Source organism: Oreochromis niloticus, unplaced genomic scaffold (assembly GCF_001858045.2).
Source record: "Oreochromis niloticus isolate F11D_XX unplaced genomic scaffold, O_niloticus_UMD_NMBU tig00007550_pilon, whole genome shotgun sequence".
In the NCBI taxonomy this organism is placed as follows: Eukaryota; Metazoa; Chordata; class Actinopteri; order Cichliformes; family Cichlidae; genus Oreochromis; species Oreochromis niloticus.
Window position 1 is genome coordinate 12,803 of NW_020328640.1, and position 6,805 is coordinate 19,607.

Below are 6,805 nucleotides of genomic sequence, written 5' to 3' on the forward strand. Positions count from 1 at the left end.
ATTTCTTGCAACATCTGCTGTCCTCTTGCACAGATTACGCTTTTTAAAAAACTAACAAACACTTTTTTTAACGTCAACCCATTGTTGGAACTAGATAAATAAAGCATATATAAAAGTCACTACCAAAAACTCATTGCAGCTTCGACCTTGTTATAGGAATGTTGTTTGTGGCTCAAGATGACTTGATTTCATCCATGAAGGATACATTTGATATATGTTTTCACATATTATAGACCAACAAGTTATTATAGCAGTTTAAATACGAGCGATCGGAAGCATGTGCTGATCAGCTTCAGTTTCTTCTCTGAAGTTGCTCTATTTCTCTTCAGGTTTCTCTCAGACCAAGATTGAATGTGATGACAAGGGTGATGGATGGTGTGACATGTGCTGCTGGCCCACAGAACCAGGTGAGTATGCTGTCCATGTGCTCTGCAACAATGAGGACATCCAACACTCTCAGTTAAGATTAGTTTTCATGATTGTTGCCTCAAGACCTGAGATCATGGTGGTGGGCTTGTGATGGACACACTTTTCATGGCTGAAAGCTCTCCTGTAGAGGCTAAGCCCTCTCGATCAACAACACACCTGCCGCTAACTACGTGTGTCTACCTTAAATATCTTTACAAACTCAAAATGTGACCTCTAGCACCAAACGCTTGCTGCAGTTCTTGGTGTCAGAGGTGACACACAAGGTATCGGGTTTTAGGTGCAATTACTTTTTCATATAGGACCAAGTATGTTTGGATAGCTTTTTCCCCTTGAAAACTGCCGTTTAATATTACACATTCTTGTCTAATATTATAAATGTATTGATCTGAAACGTGTAAGTGTGACAAATATGGAATAAGATACGAAATCAGAAAGGAGGCAAATATTTTTCACAGCGCTAAGTCTGTAAATGATCTTCTTGGCTGTAGTAGATCTTTGACTTGTTCCTTTTTTAATTGTTTGTTTAAAATTGTTTTCTCTAGGTTAAGGCGTACGGTCCAGGCCTTCAGAGCAGTGGTCTGGCTGTTGGAAACCCACTGAATTCACAGTTGATGCCAAGCAAGGAGGAAAGCTCCTCTGAAAATTATAGCCCAGGTATATCTGGCTTTGTATATGACCACAAATATGTTAAATATATTGCATGTACCGTATTTTCAGAGTATGAGTCGCACTTAAAATCCTTTAATTGTGCGCCTTATGTATGAATTCTGGTTGTGCTTACTGACCTTGAACCGATTTTATGTAATACACGGCGCTCAAAAATCTGTCAAAAATGTTTTAGTACGACTTTGGTAAGCTACGAAGTCGCACCGCTTGATGGATTGTCGGAGCATCATGGTTACGTAGTCAGCAGCCTCGCGGAGTGATACGCGCTGCGCTTCAACATAATATTACTGTATTGTGTGTGGATAAGGACCCCAAAATGGCACCTGTTAAGAGACATGCTTACGAAGCGGATTTCAAACTCAAGGCTGTCAGTCACGCAGTAGAACATGAGAATAGAGCAGCTGCGAGAGATTTCAACATTAATGAATCAATGGTACGGAAGTAGAGGAAGCTAGAAGAAAGAGTTGAGTAAAGTTTGACTTATCTGACTGTTTTGTTTCGCTTAATGCGTTTTATAATCCAGTACGCCTCATGTATAAAACCAGACCTGTTCATCAACAGTGCGCCTTATGGTCCGAAAACTACGGTGTGTTAAATCTGATTGAACTAATCCCTTGTCTTCTGCACAGGATGGTGAAGTCAATTCTGTGGATGTCCAGGTTAAGGATAATGGCAACAGCACATACACCTGCACCTACACCCCACGTAAGCCTGTGAAGCACACTGTGATGGTCTCCTGGGGAGACTGAGAGTCCATTCAGGGTGAGTATGCACTCACTTTCACTCTTGCATGCAGGGTTTGCCTTTTCTTCTCACTGAAAAGTCTCTTGAGTTTTGGTGTTTGTGCCCACAGATGAATATCGGAGCAGGCTGTCATCCAAACAAGGTGAAGGTCTCTGACCCTGGAGTGGCAAATACGGGCCTCCAAGCCTTCCAGCCAACATACTTCACTGTTGACTGCTCAGAGTCTGGTCAAGGTAAAGCTCCATAAAACTGTGTGTGTGAGAGTAAAGAGCGCAAACATATGCTCATGTCAAAGAAATATTCCAAACAACCGATATTACAGGGAAACTTATTTAACCCACCTGCTGTTTGAGGCTAAAAATGACTGTAGAGCATTACCTGCAAAGGTAACATGCTAACACAGCCTTTGTCCTCTGCCATCAGGACAAAGGCTGTTTGCGTTTAGGCTATTCCAATGACATCCTTCAGGGTCAAAGTGGATCCTTCTCAAGGCAGAGGGACCAGGACTCAGCCGCAGTGGTAAGAATACCTGTACTGCCTCACAAAGTCAGAGAGTGCTAACAAAAAACAGTCCGTTTATTTAGTTTATTGGTCTATAATACGGTCTGAATGTTTTCCGTCATACTACATGGAACAACTCTTCATAACACTTTATGAAAATGTTTGACGAAATTGACAAGATCAAAATTCAAATCACAATGGCAAGGATTTAAAAACAAGAATAAACATGAATAAACAGGGTTGTAGTTGGTACGCGAATGTAAACAGGTCCTTTTGAGCTGTCATTTGAACTGCGTACCAGTCAAAGCAGTAGTAGCAGCAGGCTGTGAATGACTTTGAAATCATCAGCAACCACACCAACACACACTGTTAAATATACACCTGTGCAACAGGCGAGAGAAGAAATGCTCACACATGCGGGCGTGGATTGTAGTTACTTTGTAGTTACTTTGTATTATGTGGGTTCTTATAAGACAAGGAAGCGTTCTTCTGGCTGTTATGCATCATATTAAATGGGAGAATGTGGATCGCTTCCCTTTCCCGTGACAGGGTCCCCTGGGAGTTGCGTGACCTACGGTGGAGATCACATTCCCAAGAGCCCTTTCAGTGGCAGCGTGGCAGCCATGCTGGACCTTAGCAAGGTCAAGGTGACAGGCCTGGGAGACAGTATGTACCTCTGTCATTGTTCTTGTACATCCACACCTTCTGACACCAAGCCTCAGGCTACATAAAGCCTAGTGATAACCTATGAAACCATCATTTGCTTTTAAATGTTTGTCTAAGCATGAATGTTTTTACGATGGCTTTCCCCCCACCTTGTACAGTTGCCAGTATATTGATGTTTTCATTTAATTTTTTAAAATGAATCTAAGCTTTTCGAGCAGATCAGAGGTGTCAGTGTATTTTCTTTGGTCTCTGTTCTGGCAGAGATAGCTGTTGGCAAAGACCAGCTCGTGCTGGTGTTTGTTTCTTCCTCCCCATTATCACCACAGCTTTATTCAAAGAAGGTGATCTGATCTTTTGGCTCGTCTGTCCAATAGTGTAGATTTCTGGTGAGTATCAGCTGCGCTGGGTATGTAAATCGGGCCATCCAGCTGCGGTACTGATCCGACGCCACTTGTGCCAAAAATCCGGACAAATGTCGTTTGATCATGGAGCAAATCTGAGCCAAATAGACTGATCATTTTTTTCACATGGCGTCTCATCAGAGGAAACTTTTCCTTTTCCAAGTTCCTGTAGAACTGTCAGAAAAATCCTGGAAGCGCTGTCTGAATTCTGTTTCGAGACATGTAATCACAGACACATATTTCCCTTTTTTAGCAGAAAGGTTGGCCTGTGGATAAGCAGTTCTGATCTTGGACAGTGTGGGGAACTGCACAACGTTGAAGTTGTGCAGTTGTGTCTTAAAGAGATTGACCTTCACACAAAATGCTTTCATGTGCGCATAAAGTTGTGGTACAAGCTGCTCTTTCCCTCGTAGGCTCTTGTTCAGGGTGGTTAAATGATCAGCAAGATCAACTAAAAATGCAAGGTCTGCCAACCATAGAGGGTCATTCAGCTCATGAAGAGGTCGGTCCTTCTCTTTCAAAAATGGTCAATTTCTGATCTCAGGGAGTAAAGACGCTTCAGCACGGCGCCGCGGCTTAGCCAGCGCGCCTCCGAGTGGTAGAGTAGATCCCATATTCAGCATCCACTTCAGAAAGGAAAGCCTGAAATTCTCTGTGCTACAGTCCTCTTGCTCGAATTATGTTGACACTTTTTACAATAGTGTTCATTACATCTCCAAGATTGACTGTCTTGGCACAAAGGGCTTCTTGGTGAACAGTACGGTGCATTTTAACAGCCTCACCTCCAGCCTCTTTCACCTCAGCGCACATCATAGACGCCATTCCTTTGTGTGCACCTGCCATAGCTGGAGCCCCGTCTGTTGTATCTGCACACAGCTTGTCCCATTTAAGTCCCATTTTGTCAGTTGAGTCTGACACAGCTTCAAAAGTATCCATACCCGTTGTTGTGCCTTTTAGACTCTTAAGATCGAGCAGCTCCTCTGTAACTCCACGTCTTGCGATGAGTTGGGCCACCTCATAGCTGCTATTGGAGCCTTTTCCTGGACTTTTGAGCACAAAAAATACTGTTGCTGACCCTGCAGGACAGCTACTATTTACTTTACTTTCTGCTCTCGCTCAGCACCAGTGTAGGATGCATAGACCTGATGTTTGGTTTCATAATGACGTCGTACATTATACTCTTTCATAACTGCCACAGTTTCAGTGCAGATAAACAGACACTTCCCCTTGAATTCTTTGAAGAAATATTCACTCTCCCACCGTGTCTGAAATTTTCTGCACTCACTTTCTACCTTATTGTCCTTTTTGGTGGAGCAACTGCCTTGATCAACAGTAGCTTCCCTGGTGTTAAAACTAAGAAGTGCAATACACTCAAGCAAAAGTTGAAGTGCGGGCCATATTCTATTCTATTTATAAATTTCTTGCGGGCCAATTAAAAATGGGCCGCGGGCCGTAGTTTGGACACCCCTGCTATAGACATTAGCACACACTCCAACAGGTTTTCATCCTCTAGAGTCACTTGGATGACACTGAAAACACTACGTCCAGATAAACTCCGTGTATATAGCGTATTATCTTACAAAAATACAAACAAATATAAAATAAGTATTTTATTTTCTAAATGTAATGCTTCCTTTTAGGAGGAAGGTGGAGGAGCAGCTCCAGCAGAGCAACACCAGAGGTGTGTGGAGAGGACTGAACACCATCACTGGACGGAGCACTGTGAGCGGAGGGGTCCAGAGTCTGGAGACCAGGTTCTGGCTAACAGACTGAACCAGTTGTTTAACAGGTTTGATTCAGTAGCACTTCCCTCCCCATCCACCAGAGCTCGTCACACCTCTCTGCAACCCCCATAGCACCGGGGACATGAAATGCACCTCACCTGTCCCCGTTTTCCTTTTCCTTCAACCACTCTACTGGGTCCAAGTCGTCTCCACCTGCTACGGCGGCTGAGATCCTTTGGGGTGAACAGGATGCTCCTAAGGACATTTTATGACACTGTGGTGGCGTCTGCTATTTTCTGTGCTGTGGTCTGCTGGAGTGGTGGAATGGCAGAGAGGGACAGGGGGAAACTCAACAAGCTGGTCAGGAGGGCCAGCTCTGTCCTGGACTGTCCGCTGAAGTCCATCGAGCAGGTTGGGGAGGAGAGGATGTTGTCTAAGCTAACATCCATCATGGACAACACCTCCCACCCCCTGCATGAGACTGTACGAGCACTGAGCAGCTCCTTCAGCAGTGGACTTTTACGCCCACAGTGTAGAGAAAGTGAAACAAATAGAAGTCCCGTTGATGCTTTTTTATTTTCCATTGATATTGACAGCCTCTATACAAATATAGACATTAGAGAGGGAATCAACTCCATAAGGAGAATCTTTCAAAATATCCAGATAAGAGAAGACCAGATAAAGAACTGTTACAATTATTGGAAATAAACCTCATGAGGAATGATTTTGAGTTCAACGGGGAATTCTATTTACAGATTAAGGGTACGGCAATGGGGGAAACTTTGCCCCAGCCTATGCCAACATCTTCATGGCAGAGTGGGAGACCTCTGCATTGGAGAAATGTGTTAAAAAGCCATTATATTATTATCGATTCTTGGATGATACCTGGGGGATTTGGCAACATCCTGAGCGAGACTTTGAGGTGTTTTTGAGGACTCTTAATGACCATAATGCTTCCATCAAACTGAAATCCACCATTAATAAATCCTCAATTGATTTTTTAGACACAACTACATTTAAGGGCCCAAATTTCCCGAATCACACAAATTAGATGTTAAAGTCTTTTTCAAACCTACAGATACACATGCCTTACTGTTCAGAACAAGTTTTCACCCAAAACACACATTTGCAGGGATAATTAAATCCCAATTACTGAGATTTCACAGGATCTGCACTCAACAGAGTGATTTGGGGGAAGCAGTCAAGATTTTATTCTCAGCTCTCTCCACTAGGGGTACTGTTGGTCCTTTTTAAGAAAATGTTTCAATTCATTCTTGCAGACCAAGCCAATTGATGTTTCTCCCCTCATCCCAGTGGTGATCACATATTCTCCTCCACCTGCAAATTGGTCAGAGTTATCAAGAGCAACTTTCAAAGGTTCACTCAGGACACACATATGCTTCAGGATCACAAGGCAATTGCAGCCTTCAGGAGGAACAAAACCTGGGTGATCTCCTTGTAAAGGCTAAAATCTCACCTCTCTCTGAGCCTAAGCGCAGAGATCAGGGCAATTTTTCCAGCAGCACAAGTGGGTGGGCAGTTATTCCAATGGTAATGTTTTTCTATCACTGTGCAAAGGGACTCCAAGATCTAAAAACTGTGTATATTTGATCACTTGTAGGAACTGTGGAATCCAATATGTGGGAGAAACAGGAAATACACTTTTGGTTAGAT

General features: G+C 43.2%; 1 long non-coding RNA gene across 1 annotated transcript; it reads left to right on the forward strand.

The window, feature by feature from the left end:
• The first annotated feature begins 2,298 nt into the window (after positions 1-2,298).
• LOC109197899 (uncharacterized) lies at positions 2,299-5,103 on the forward strand. The gene is made up of 3 exons (XR_002058917.2): positions 2,299-2,358; positions 2,890-3,006; positions 5,048-5,103. It is a non-coding gene; the product is annotated as an uncharacterized LOC109197899 (long non-coding RNA).
• The last annotated feature ends 1,702 nt before the right edge of the window (positions 5,104-6,805 follow it).